The sequence below is a fragment of the Mauremys reevesii genome, linkage group 1, assembly GCF_016161935.1.
Source record: "Mauremys reevesii isolate NIE-2019 linkage group 1, ASM1616193v1, whole genome shotgun sequence".
Classification (NCBI taxonomy): domain Eukaryota; kingdom Metazoa; phylum Chordata; order Testudines; family Geoemydidae; genus Mauremys; species Mauremys reevesii.
In genome coordinates, this window is record NC_052623.1 from 276,889,159 (window position 1) to 276,905,031 (window position 15,873).

A 15,873-nucleotide genomic window follows, 5' to 3' on the forward strand; every position below is an offset into this window, starting at 1 on the left:
GAGGGAAGGTGCATAATGCATGCACTCACTGGCCTGTTCAGAAAGCTGCAAGCAGACTCTCTTTCCAGACCAGAGGATTACCATTGAGGATGTTGAAATGCCAATAGTGATCCTGGGAGATCCAGCATACCCCTTACTCCAGTGGCTTATAAAGCCATACACTGGCAACCTTGATAGCAATAAGGAGCATTTCAAATACAGGCTCAGCAGGTGCAGAGTGACAGTTGAATGTGCCTTTGGCTGTTAGAAAGGCCGCTGGTACTGTCTACTCCTGAGATTAAAAAAATCCCAATGGTTATAGCTGCCTGCTGTGTCCTGCATAATATCTGTGAAGCAAAGGGGAAATGTTCCCACCTGGGTGGAGAGCAGCTGTCTGCTGATTTTGAGCAGCCAGATACCAGGGCTATAAGAAGAGCTCAACAGAGAGCTCTATGGCTCAGGAAGGCTTTGAAAGACCATTGTAATAGTGAGCCACAGTAATGTGTGTTGCTGTAGTGTGCGCTGCCTGGCATTGCTTTTTTGCAGCCCGGTATGAACCTTGTAATGTAATGAATGCTGTGGGGGGTGGGTAATATAACATTTCAAATGCACCTATTGCTATTATCTGCAAATGGTGTCAGCCCCAGCCAGCATATGTTGTGAACTAATAAAGAGGAATTAAGTTTCCATAAATAGACTTTTATTCCAAACCCATGCAAACAGACATATTTATACTGAATGAAACTTTATAAATACAGGGAAAAGAACCTTTGAAAGGGAAAGAAAGGTCATTTACATTTCACAAACACCTACACCAATCGTGTCTCTCACAGGTCAGTGATGTGCAGCTGTGATCGCCTGTACTCTCCCCTGGGGAGGGGAGTTAGGAGTACTGCAGTGGTCCATGTAGAATGTGGGGTGTGCATGTAGGGAGGTCCTGGAATGCAGTTCTCTATGGGGTGAGAGGGAGGCAAGCATGGGTGTGCTGAACCTGAAGGTCAACAGGAATCTCCAGCACATATGTTTACCTCTTGAGAAGCGCTAGCATCTCCTGCTGCATGTCTCTCTCCTTTTCCTGTCCCTTTCTCCTCTCTCTCTATCCCTGTCCATTCTGTCCACAAGGGTGATCCTCCAAGCGCTGTGCTCAGTATCCGAAGCATCAGAGGCTTGCAGGAGCTCTTGGAACATGTCATCCCATGTCTTCTTCCTTCTCCTCCTTACCTGACTGAGCCACTGCGCTGGTGTGGCTGTAGAGACCTTCAAGGCCACATTTCCAGCTGCAAAAGATACAATGCACAGAGGTACTATTGTGAGTGTATTCACAAGATAAATGGAAACACTCCCTTTGATCCACACAAGTTACAAGCACTACATTCTCACTTCTCCTTGGGGGATTCATAGAGACAGTGGCAGTTCCAGCCATGGTGAGTATGGCCTGGGGGAGGGGGCAAATTGGGACAATAAGTGTGTGTGTGTGTGGGGGGGGAGCTCAGGGGCATGAGTATATGCAGACAGGGCAATTGAACTGAATACTGACACTGTTTTTCACAGGTGGTGGTGATTTTAGCTGATAGCTCACTCCTAAGGGTAACGGAGGCTGAAAGGAAACAGCCCCTACATGTGTCTGGCTGCAGACCAGGTCCATATGCTGCTAGCCTGTGTGCTGCAATGGTGCCTGCTGAAGTAATTGCTGAGTGGCATGGGAAAGCATCCTACTGTGGCAGAAGAAATTAGGCAGCCCTCCCCAGGAACCTTCGGCAGAGGATTGCAGACTATCTTGAGGAAAGTTTCCTTGAGATCGCTATGGAGGATTCATGGGACATCCCGGTGCACATGAACCAACCATTCTGAAGGCTCCCTCTGCCCAGCTGTACAGAGGAATGAGAAGCAGATAGAAACTTTGCCTCTATTAGTTATTTCACTACCTTGTCTAGCCTGATTAAAAAAGAGTAAATAAACAGATGTGTACCTGCAATATCAAAGCAAACTGCATACACATTAGAGGTTCCTTCTCCTGCATCAGGCTTGTCTGTGCTGGACTGTAGGGACTGGCTCAACTGCTCTGGAGTCAAAAATAGGTCCTGGCTCGCTGCGCCACTGGATCCCCATGCCACTGGATACCCCAGTCACCTGTCCTCCATACTCCTCCTCTTCCTCATTCAACACACCTCTTCACTGTGCACTCTCAGGGCCTGTGACTGCAGCTCCTCCGCAGTATCCCTCCGAGATCCACCACCTCCTGTGTGCTACAGGCAGGAGTGTGTCTGCAGCATGGGGCTGGCATGGTTAGCTGGGCAATCACTAGATGAGTTCTCCACACTGAACAAACAGGAAATGGAATTTCAAAAATTCACAGGGCATGTACCTGTGTACCTGGCCACTGGGCAGTGGAGTTCAAAACAGTGCAGTCACAGTGGGGCATTGTGGGACACCTCCTGTAGGCCACTGAAGTCAATGTAAGTAATGCGGTGTCTACACTGACACTGTGTCACCCTAATTATGTTGACCTAAGTGCTACGCTTCCTGCAGGGTTGGAATGATTAAGTCAGCATAGCGGGTGAGTTACAGCAGTGAGGTGAAATTTTAGTGTAGAAACTTACAGAGTTAGGTTGAAGTAAGATGCCTTGAGTCAACCTAACTCTGTAGTGTACATCAGGCCTAAGTATGTGTGTAACTTTAAGCATGTAAGTAGCCTCATTGAAACTGCAGGCTTAAATTAGGGCCTTTAATGATCATCTTTCCAGTTCTAATAAACTGGCCTTATTCTGAGAAATTCATCATCAATTCTGGAGATAAAATTAATTGTGGCACAATTTAAAGGAGGCGTATTGACTACTCAAAATAAAAAGCAAAATTCTACTGTATATTCTTAGCATGTCCATGCAAGGAAAAGGCCTTAATATAAGTATTCACTGAAAAATGCCAGTTTTCCATTCTTCACTGATTTAGTGAAACATTATTATCCTTTTTTATTATGTGACTCAAAAATATTTGAAAGAGATGTATCCATCCTGATTGTTCTAAAGAATTTTTACATAATTACAAGTACATGGATGGTTATTTCCTTTTGATTTTTTTTGTTTGTGTATTACTTTGGTGCATCAAGCCATGCAGAACCAAAAGCTTGAATAACTGTTCCAGCACAAGGATACAAATTGAAGCTGAACAGAGAAATTATTCCCTTATCAAATGATTTGTATTTCAAAGGATAGTGTGTTGTGGCACAAGTACAAATGCTGGGGGACAAATCTCCTTAAATATAGTATTCTACTCTTAAAAGTCAAAAAGCTACAACCCCTCTGTATGGTATTGAGAAAAAACTCCACTAAATTGTTTGTGCCGTCTTCAATTCCCTGAACAGCGTCTCTTAAATTTTTTTTAATAAGAATCATAGACTCCAGCTGCAGCATACTAATGAACCTATGCCTACCAATTACATTTTGCTCTCCATTTCAGATTAAATGACTGTTTGTCTGTCTAGCTATCTATCTAGATGCTTAGATGACCCCCATCACCATGGTATTCTAGCACTTCACAAGTTTTTAAAAATATAAACAATAATAATAATAATAATAATAATGGACTGTATCTTTCCAGTTACTACAACTCTATATGCGTTGTTAGGCTAATGACAAATAAAATGCCTGAATCTAAATGTTACGGTAGCTGTTTCATGAGGGTAATCAACTTTCCATGCATCTGTGCTGCTTTGCACAATAGAACAAAGAGACTGAAAAGGCTTTAAGGAGTTAGGAACAGCAATTTTCATCTAGCAAGGAAAAAAGATGAAATAAAAGAGAGAGCTGAAGTGTAAAAGTAGTAAAGTGCAAATATTCTTGCACATTCAGTACAATGAGGAAGAATGGAAGGTTGTGTCAAGGAGGAAAGAGAAAGATGAGTCTCCTTCTTGTATCTCTTTAGAAGCTCAAGATGTGTCTCTTCTCTCCTTCCCATTCTGAGCTTTCATACAGATAAGGGATTTCCCTTTGTCCTCTGGGGCTGCTGGATGTGTAAAAGTTTATAGAGTCACAGATTCCAAATTGTGATTCTCTAGTCTGACCTCCTATATAACACAGGACAGAGAACTTCTCCCAAATAATTTCCAGAGTCTATCTTTTAGAAAAACATCTAATCTTTATTTAAAAATTGTCAGTGATGGAGAATCCACCATGACCCTTGGGTAATTATTCTAATAGTTAATTACCCTCGCTGTTCAAAGTTTACATTTTATTTCCAGTCTGAATTTGTCTAGCTTCAACTTCCAGCCATTGGATCATGTTCTACCTTTCTCTGCTAGACTGAAGAGCCCATTATTAAATATTTGAGAATATTTATATTTATATAGTGCATATTTATAAGTGTAATCAACTCAATCCTTAATCTTCTCTTTGTTTAGCTAAACAGTTTGTGCTCAATGTGTCTATCACTATAGGCCATGTTTTCTAATCCGTTGATCATTCTCATAGCTCCTCCCTGAACCCTTTCCAATTTATCAGCATCCTTGCTGCATTTTGGTCACCAGAACTGGACATAATATTCCAGCAGTGGTCGCACCAACCTGTGTACTCCTACCAAAGATTCCCCTGTTGATGCATCCCAGGATTGCATTAGCTCTTCTGGCCACAACATCACACTGGGAATTCAAATTCAGCTGATTATCTACCATGATTCCCAAATCTTTTTCCGAGTCACTGCTTCCTAGGACAGAGGCCTCCATCCTGTAAGTATGGCTTACATTCTTTATTCCTAGATGTACACATTTACATGTAGCCATATAAAAATTCATATTGTTTGCTTGTGCCCATTTTACCAAGCGATCTAGATCATTCTGAATCAGTGACCTGTCCTCTTCCTTATTGACTACTCCACAAATTTGTGTGTCATCTGCAAACTTTATCAATTATGATTTTAAGTTTTCTTCCAGGTAATTGATAAAAATGTTAACTAGTGTTGGGCCAAGAACTGATCCCTGTGGGACCTGACTGGAAACGTACCTGTTCAATGATGATTCCGTGTTTATAGTTACATTTTGAGACCTAACAGTTAGCCAGTTTTTAATCAATGTAATTTGTGCTATGTTAATTTTATATTCTTCCAGTTTCTTAATCAAAATGTCATGTGATACCAAGTCAAATGCCTTACAGAAGTCTAAGTATATTATGTCAACACTATGATCTTTATAATCTCATCAAAAAAGATATCAAGTTAGCTTGACAGGCTCTATTTTCCATAAACTCATGTTGATTTGCATTACTCTCCTTTAATTCATTATTAATCAAGTCCATATCAGCCATTCCATTATCTTTGGAATTGATGTCAGGCTGGCAGGTCGATAGTTACTTGGTCATCCCGTTTACCCTTTTTAAAAATTGGCACATTAGCTTTCTTCCAGTCTTCTGGAACTTCCCCAGTGTTCCAAGACTTATTGAAAAAAATCAAAATTAATGGTCCAGCGAGCACTTCAGCCGGGTCTTTTAAAACTCTTGGATGCAAGTTATTTCAACCTGCTGATTTTAAAATGTCTAACACTAATAGCTGTTGCTTAACATCCTCCAGAGATACTAATGGGATAGAAAGTGCGATTATCACATATGATGAGACTATCATCTGTTTTTCCTCAAATAGAGAACAGAAATATTTATTGAAAACTTCTACCTTCTCTGTATTATTATTGATAATTCTACCATTTCCATACCATTGTCATGATGCTTTTTTGTCCCTAATACATTTTTAAAAGTTCACCTTATTGTCCTTGACTCTGCTGGCCATAGGTTTTCCCTTATCAATATTTTATCATTCTTAATTTCTGTTTTATATTCATTACTATCCACTTCCCCTTTCTTCCACTTGCTATATTTTATTTTTTGTAGCTGCATTCACCTCCCCTCTAACCCAGGTTGCTGTTTTTTGTAACTAGTACAACCTTCTTCCTTGATTGTGGGATTGTGGTTTTGGGGTCATCTAGTAAGAGATTCTTAAATACTTCCCCGTTATTATTTAAATTTTTCTGATTAAATTCTTACTCCCAGCTGATTTGGCTCATAATTGTTTTCACTTTTTGTGAAATTGGCCCAATTAAAGCACCAAGTATCTATATTACTGGTCTGGACTTTATCCTGCTTGCACATTATAACCGTCATGACCACTTGTACCTAAGCTACCATTAATTTTTAGTTCTGTGATCAATTTCTCTTTATTTGTTAAGACAATGTCTAATAAAGAATTCCTCTACATTGGTTGCAACACTTCTTGAGATAGGAAATTGTAATCTATAATGTTCAGAATTTCCAAGGATGTTTTAGTCCTGGCAGCATGAGAACGCCAGCATATGTCACTCAAATTGAAGTCCCCCATAACGATGCAGCTTTTTCCCCTACACATTATAAATAGGTACATAAGGCGGTGGCCATCCTGTTCCCCAGTGTGATTTTGTTGTCTGTAGCAGACAACTAATTCCTCATCTTGCGCTTTATCTGTTAGGGCATTGATCCATAATCATTCAAGATAATTTTTCTTCTGAGTTATCAGTGACTCAGAAACAACATGTTTGACACTGATGGGATAGAAAGTGCGATTATCACTGCCACTCCCCCTCCCCTTTTGCCCTCTCGATCACTCCTAAGTAGGTCCTAAGGAACCAGCCAGTGGTTCCTAAGAAGGAACTAGCCACTCATTTCCTCTCCATCTCATCTCTCACACTGCGTCTATTTGTACAGAGCTCTTGCACTACCTTACATAATTCAGGAAGTATGAGAAGGATGCCAGTGATTCACACTCTGCTTATTCTGTAGACACTTCAATATGAGAGCAGCACTGATCAGATTTATAGACAGTGGATGAAATCCTGACCTGATTAAAGTCACTGCCAAAAGTCCCTGGGTGACAGCTGCACATGGGGCACTAGAAAATCACAGGCAGGTCATGAACCACTAAGGGAATCCCACTGGTCTTGAATCAAGCATATGTTCTGTAAGTGAACAAGAAAGTATGTTAGTTCCAGATGTGATGAAAACCAAAGAGCCCTGCTTTGATTAAAAACGATGGGTGAAATGCTAGTCAATGGAAGTTTTGCCATTGACTTCAATGGGACCAGAATTTCACTCAATGTCTCTATTTCAAGTAACCTGAAATTACAAATTTCAGAGACTTTATTACATCTTATTGGCTTTGAACACTACTCTTGTTAATTTCCATGGCAGGGAAATGAAAGCAGCATTATAACAGGGGCTGGTAGCTACCACTGAGGAAACTACTGTGTAACCATGGTGTTAATAGAGGTCCAGTCTTATTCAACATCATTAAAAATCACGAGGAAAAGAGGCTGTTTACCAATAAATGTCATTAGGGAACTGGAGGGATTGATTTATGAAGAAAGATTAAAAGCCTGAGCAACAATTTGGGCTATGGGTTTGGTAGATAAAAGAACCATCTAGAAATATCTGAAGCAGATAAACATCAAGGATGGAAAAGACTTATTGAAAGTAGTATCAGGAGGTATAAGTAGGAGTGATAGGATGAACTTTAAAAAATATACACTTGGGGCTGACTATATAACAAAATGTTGACAGTAAAACCTATTGTGTAGTGGAACAGTTTTCCAAGGCTAGGCATAAAGCCTTGTCTCGTGGGACATTTAAAGCTAGACTCAACAAAGTACCTTATAATGTGGGGACAAATCTGCCACTGGCTCTGCCATGGAGGAGATGACCCAATATATCTTTTTCTTCTCTAATTTCTATAATTCTATGAACTTCCTTCCTGCACTTTGAAAACCGAATTCATTTCTGTCCATCCACTGCTGCCAGTAGTCTTAAAAGAATGGAAAACTTCACCCCAAAAAGTTTCAGCTGCCTTTTATTGCAATCTTTAGTCACTGTCACATCATAGTCTTCAGGCTATTTGCACTACAAATATTTGTTTAGGTGCTAAGTTAAATAACAGGTTTATTGGATGTAGAGAAAAACACAATAGGAGGCGTGATTCCGACTTCTAGCTATTATGTATCCTTTTATCCTCCTTAGGTACCCTTTTTCTATGGAAGCCAGGAACACGGTTTGTGCCAATGTTACAGACACTGCTTGATCTGCTGTGCACTGTTTGAAAAGACAAATTAATTGTTGTCAAAATGCTATTATTGAACAAAGAAACTTCCAGTCTCAAAGAGTGTAGTGTCATTTCCTGAAAGGGCATTTTTTGGATACTTTACTGGAAAGCTTCAGGAAATTTTTAACACATCTGAAACCCAATATGTCACTTAAATTGTATTAAGCTAGAAATGCAGTACACTAAATGAAACAGAAAGAAAGAAAGAAAGAAAGAAAGAAAGAAAAAGAAAGACTCTTTATTAAAAAGAGGAATGAGCAAAACTACTCTGAGGAAGCTACTCAGTGAATGAGACATAGTGATCTGTCCATGGTGAGTAGTTTATTATCATTTACCACTCAGTATGTACCAGAGCATTTGTATCTGTTGAATGGCAAATGAACTAGGATGTTGACAGGACAAAGGGCCAGGAAAGGAGATATTTAGAGCTGGAAAAATTATTCGTTGCTAGTAAATTTCCTGATAAACCTAACTCTTCTTTTTTCCTGTTCACCAGCTAATCTTGATTTCTATGTATTATCATTATCCTTAAACATTTGCTGCATATTTCATCCAAATAAATTTCACTCAATGGGTTGTTTGTGAAATGATGTTCACTTTGGAATGAGGTCGGGAAGTATTATTAGCCCTATTTTTCAGAAGGAGATATGCTCATATCACTAGACCATCCTTTTCTCCCTGGATAAAATAAGCTGCATTGGAAAGGAAGCTAAGGCTATGCTTACACTACAAGCACTACAGCAGCACTTCCGCAGTCTTGCAGCTACATCACTGTAGTGTTGACACTTTCTACATCAATGGAAGGGTTTTTTCCTGTCAATATAGTTATTCCAACTTTCCCAGAGGCAGTAGCTAGGTTGACAGAAGAATTTTTCCATTGACCTACACTGGAGGTTGAGTTGACTTAACTACAGTACTCGGGGAGTGAGCAATGTAGCTAGGTTGATCTAATTTTAAAGTATAGAGCATCCGTTTTTTTAGCTTCTATCAGCCCCTCCGATGCATATGAGAGAAAGGGTCAGGGGAAGCTAATCAAATAGGAGGCATTATCTACCTTTCATGACATGGATGTGTGATGCATCAAGAGGTAAAGTCAGAGTACACCTCAGACACAACAGTATTGGGGAGGGTTGGAGGGATGATACTGATAAGAGGGCTTAAAATGTGTGGGGTGCAAAAAGATTACAAAAATGATAACCTTTCTGTTGCCAGCAGTGGAACGAGCTCTTATGTGGACTATTATATGTAATGTTAAGAATTCTGTGAAGGCACTAAAGAGGTCTAATGTATATAATTTATAATAAAGAAGCTATAGCCTATAAACTGATAAATGGAATGGCTCAGAGAAACAGAAACCATGGGACAATAGGAATAATTTCAAAAATAGTTTTTCAAGTGATACAGACACATCTCAAAGGTTTCTACATGGAATAAACTTCAGACTGAAATAAACATCAATTTTGTACCTAGTCACATTAGCTGATTACATCATGCACTATATTTAGAATGCCTCCAGTATAACCATGGAAACAGCTTTTGCTTAAACTCTCAAATTTAGTTCAATATTAGCTTAAGATGTAGAAATACTTTAGAAAGCTCACAAATTAATTTCTCACTATTATTGTAGGATTGCATACTTAGCTGTGTGGGTTTTTTGTATAGTACACTATGTACACAGAGATACCAAATTTATGATAGGGACTGGAGAGAGAGAGAGAGAGAGAGAGAGAGAGAGCGAATACAAAACCAAAGGAGGATTTGGAGTATATCTTAATCATCTGCCCCCAGTTGTTTACTAGAACTGAGCCAATACTTGATATTCTGTTTGGTGACAGAACTGAAAAAATCAGAAAAAAAAATATTTTTGGCTCAACCTGAAACAGAATTTTTTTGTTTGTTTTTTCCTTGCTGAAACTAGAACAACAAAAAACAATCTCATTTTGGGTTGAACTAAATCTTTAATTCTATGTAGATCACCCCCCCTCCATTTTCTGTTTGGTTTTTGGTTTTAGGTGGCATCTTTTTTGTGTTTTTAATAAATGTAGCTAAATTTAAAAATGAAATGTAGTTTTGAAATGAAAAGTCAAAATGTTTTGAAAATGCTGAAATGAAACAGTTTGACATTTTCAATATTTCCCACCAGCCAAAACTGGTCACTGAATTTGATCTGAATTCACAAATAGTTTCAGTGAACCTGAAACTGCATTTTTTGGTGAATAAACTATTTGAAAATTTCCCCTCGTTCTACTCTGTGTCTTACTTTTTTTTAAAGGCTTTATATTAGACATAGGGTTAAAAACCATGTGTACTTGAGGTTGTTTCAATTCAACAATGCAACATTGCAAGAAACATCTAAAAACCACTTACAATCAGCATCAGCACTACAAAAACACATGTAAGAGCACACTGTAAATGAGCAGCCCCATTGCAAAATACAGGTGATAAACCATGACAGGAAACCTCAAAAGATTCAGACTTTGGAATTGGTATGGGTGAGTTAAGCACTCAGACACCAGAGGCAAGGGAGGGAACAGAAATTGCTGTCCATTCAGGGGCTCATAGGGAAACGAAGACAGATTCAGCTGTTTGTCACAAAGCAACAGCCAAGAAAGTGGCCCGGTGAGGATGGGAAGCAGAAAGCAGAACAGGCAACCTGTTTCAACCCTGGAGAGAGAATCAAACAGGTGGAAGAGTAGGGGGAAAGAGCTATGCATGAGATTCTCACTTCAGGCATGAGTCTTGGCAGTTGTGCACCCAGATGGTGTCTTTTGTTTGCTTGGAATTCTGTATATTTCTGATTGGTGCATGATCACATGACTCTGTTTAGCTTCTTGCACTCTACATCACTGCATAAGAAACTGCAAGAAAACACAATCATTAGGAAATCTGGGAATGATATTTCCTAGCAACAAAAGAACGGCATTCATTTCACTTGACTGAAAACTTTATGGGCAGCATAAAGTTGCTAGTAAAACAAATATTCTGCACACCAAGTGAACTTGCAGTTATCCAGATCTGGATTGAAGGCCTGAATTGGACTGGCTTGCACCACTTTAGCAACTTGGTACTTGTTCTGAAGATGTCATCGAATGGTTCAGAATTTCAGCTTTCAGAAAAAAATTAGTGACCACTACATGCCTACATGAGGATCTCCCCAGCAAGATCAGCACTACTCACAACCAGGCTAGGCTGAGTGGCAGGTTCCTTGCAGAATATTCTGTCAATTTCCTCATAAGAGGGATCTTGTGTGAGTTCCTATAGGAGCTGTTTTGGTCCTATGCATCTCTGTAGGTCTGTCAGAGGTTTCATCACTGCATTTCATCTTGGGGCTACCTCAGTTTGGTCATCTGTCCAGACAGCTGCTTGTAAATCTTTGCACTGGATCATAGGGTTAGAAGGCACCTCAAGGGCCATCTAATCTACCCCCCTGCCAAGATGCTGGATTTGTTGTGTCTAAACCATCCAAGACAGATGGCTATCCAGCCTCCCTTTGTAAACCTCCAGTGATTCTGGCATGTCTTTTCTGGCATGGACTGGGCATGCTACTCATCCTACAGAACAATGCACCGACAGGCTCCAGCCAGAGGCAATGACACATTCTGAACAAAGGGAAAGTGCTCTTCACTCAGTCCGAAAGCAACTCACTAGCAAATGGGACTCTTGCCAGCAGCACTACTTGAACAGGTGGGTGACCTCTAGTCCAAATGAGCCCAAAGCAGTGGAGGACAGAATACTAACCTAACAGGTTACGTCTGCAGTGACTAGAGCAGTTTAGGATAATGGGAAGGACTATTTGCTCCATTTTAGTTAAATCAGCAGTGGGATGTGATCATACTGCCACAAAGCCTTTACTTCTCACCAATATGGAGTTACTTCAGATGTGATATGCAGTAGCTTCTGCTAAAGTCCAAAGAGCCATTGATGAGAAGAATTTGTGTGTGGACACATGGTAGTTCCCACTGATATGAGGACAATTATACTAAGGCAATTTTCATCTAAAGACAAGGCCTAAGTCTGTTGCAAGGAAAACCATGAAAATATGAACGGTATAACCAATACAGAAATGTCCTCCTGAGTTTGTAGAGAGAGCTGGAAACAAAAGGTCTTAGAGGTATGAACTGCCCATTCATCTCAGTGGGGATTTAACTCAGGTGCCTGTTGGTGATGATTTAAATGTGGGCTTTAAGTATTTCACTGCAGATCAAAGCATGTAAGAAAGGAAAGGGACAATTATATTAGGAGATCTGCACAATAGTCTGTGAGACCTTAGTTTAGTGCCATGATGGTGCTTGGGGGACACCACTCCTCTCTGTCCTACTGCTCCAAGGAGGTATGACTGGCAACAAATGCTCCTCAAAAGGCCACCTGGAGGAGGCAGTAGTGGTTGTTGGAGGTCTCCTCTTCTCTTCCCTGCCACTTAGGGAAATGAGGAGGCACCTGGAATGGTGACTGGCACTAGGTTGTCTCCCCTCACAGCAGTGGTGGCAAAGCCCCATTGAGTAGCAGCAGCATGGAGCCTTGCATACCATAGTGACCTAATCTGCTCTAGTAGTAGGGGTATGGGGCACAGTAATTTTCTTCCTAGGGGCTGCTGCCAGCTCTCTGAAGGCTCACACAGACATCACTGTAGCAGTTACAGCCATGTTACATTATCGAGTGTTTCTTAGCTTCCATGAGGGACAGAACTATAACTTATTTTTTAAAGGAAATCTTAGATTCTGACATCATCACCTAACTCTAGAACTGGGGTCATAGGAGGGGCCTGTTGTCATTATGCCTTAACCCAGCTCTCTTGATGGGTGTATCCAAACTCTACCGAGCAGGAACCAAACCTGAGGAGTTTAGCTGAGCCCATCAGACCATTCATGATCATATTTTTGAATGGTTGCACAGACTGCTGTGAGTGGTGTCTCATTTTGGTGTCTTAAATGGGTGGGGCTTGGTTTGTGGGAAAAGCTTGGAAAAGTACCACCACTTTTCCCCTCCATTTCCCCAAACTAGAGGACTAGGTAACTTAATAGATTGTTGCACTAATTTGGCACTTATGCAGATCCATGTTCAAGGCTTAAACTGGATTGGGCTGTACTGAGTCAGTGATTTGGTACTACTATTTTTTTTTTGAGGCTGCCTTTTTGTTCTATAGTGCAAATTCATGTTACGGCATTATTAATTCAAGATACAATAAGAGACCTTAATGGATTCTCCAGTGTTGTAGTCTGTTCTGTAAAGCATTCAAAGTAGTAAATCACAAGATAGACTCTGTAAAATCTCCAAAATTTGAATGCTTAAAATCCATAGCAGATTTTTGTTGAAAAAAATTAACGTTCATGTGCAAACAAAACAATGTAATCAGTGTTAATATTTTTGCAACCAACATGCTCTAAAGCACCAATGCATGTTCAAGATTGATAATCTCAAAGACGTTAGCTTAAAAAGCAAAGCCTTTAAAAAAATAATTCTCACCAGTGTTTAACAGCATGTCTGCTCCTATCAGTGGACACTGGAGATGGAAAACCGGATTACTAATGCCAAGGAGCTAATTAGTAGAGTAAAAATATATTTGATACTGTCAAATTTTACTCTTTTCTCCACTCTTCTAATATTAACTAAAAAAGGTGGCAGCTGGACTCCCCCCACACACATGTTAAAAATATTCCTGGAAAATAATATGTCACTGAACTGAAACCTTGTATTACAAATCCAAGTTTTAGCTTGAAGCAATATTTTCAAATACCGGTAGTCAAATGTGAAATCCCTGAAAATAGGGACTTCGCTGGAAATGCACTCTTACCTAAATGATCTTATACATGTTGCTGTTTTACTGTGTCTTATTCTCAATAATGGTGTATGAGGGGCAAAGATGCTTTCCATCTACGTTAATTTGCTAAATTAACACCTCCAAGTCATTTGCAACTCACTCTAATCCTCCAGTGTACCACAGACAGTTCCATAGTCCTACATAATATGTATCAGCTGAATGGATTCCAATTTATCAGGAAACTATAAATTGCAAAATACCAGGCTGAAACTGAAGTAATAAACCCAGTGATCACTGTCCCATACATTTTAGGCTGTTATTTTGGGCCTCCTGGGATATCAATGCTGTATAAACCATTTCTCAAGACTCCTGTCAGCTATATGAATCCTTTGCAACTGCTTTCACTAATATATTACAACTTGTTCATGAAACTGAAGAATAAGTTATAAAATCAGCATGGTCACTGCGGGATGGGAAATGATGTGAAAACTATCTGGATAGAGTCTCCTTTTTCCTTCCTGTGTATGAACATACTAAAAGAGCATGCAGATATTCATTTCCCCCTCAAGCCTGCCTTCTAGGTGCCCCAAAAGATTGTACTAGAGTTATATAGACCTTTTGAGACATTCATAAAGGCAGATCTGTACTCAGTAGGGCTAAGTCATGCTGAAGTTGCCCATGCTACCATGGCTATGATACTATCTATACATGTCTTAGCTCTCATTGAATATGTGCACGTGAGCTAGATATCACACACCTTGTCATAGTATAGACCAGGGGTTGGCAACCTTTCAGAAGTGGTGTGCCGAGTCTTCATTTATTCCAGGAGTCGGCAACCTTTCAGAAGTGGTGTGCTGAATCTTCATTTATTCACTCTAATTTAAGGTTTCGCGTGCCAGTAATACATTTTAACATTTTTAGAAGGTCTCTTTCTGTAAGTCTATAATATATAGAAAGTCTATAATATTATATAGAAAGTCTATACTATTGTTGTATGTAAAGTAAATAAGGTTTTTAAAATGTTTAAGAAGCTTCATTTAAAATTAAATTAAAATGCAGAGCCCCCCAGGCCAGTGGGCAGGACCCAGGCAGTGTGAGTGCCACTGAAAATCAGCTCGCGTGCCATAGGTTGCCTACCCCTGATTTATTCACTCTAATTTAAGGTTTCACGTGCCAGTATTACATTTTAATGTTTTTAGAAGGTCTCTTTCTGTAAGTCTATAATATATAGACTTACAGAAAGTCTATACTATTGTTGTATGTAAAGTAAATTTTTAGAAGGTCTCTTTCTATACGTCTATAATATATAACCAAACTATTGTTATATGTAAAGCAAATAAGGTTTTTAAAATGTTTAAGAAGCTTCATTTAAAATTAAATTAAAATGCAGAGCCCCCCAGACCGGTGGCCAGGACAGTGTGAGTGCCACTGAAAATCAGCTCACGTGCCGCCTTTGGCGCACGTGCCATAGGTTGCCTACCCCTGGTATAGACCTAGCCTAAGTCATATGCTTAAATTCATCCCTACTCAAAACCGCACTTAAAGAATGTGCTTTACTATAATCACATTATTAAGTCCCATTGACTCCAATGGGATTCAAGCACAGGCTTAAAAAGTACGTGTTTAAATGCCTTTTCTGAATTAGACAACTTCCCTGAATCAGGGCTTAAATTATCACACATGTCTCTTAAAAATAAGATGCTGCTCACTATGGAGCCCAGGTAGAGCATAGGAATAAATCAAGAGCTTTGACACCCAGCATGTAACTTAATCATCTCCTTTCTGGATCTCTGAATAGAGGGACTGCCAACATATTTAAAATGTGGCACATGTAAAATAAAGGGAGATAAGCATATTGGTCTTTTCTGGTAGGATGCAGTGTATTTTTATGTTTTCTTCCGATAAAAATAAATGGAAAAGGCTATTTATTTTTCACGAAGTATTAAAGAAGAAACAAACTATTTAACTTATATGGTCCTAACTCAGTGACATTGTTAGGTAAAAAAAATCAGGCTCCATTTCCCTTGCAAACA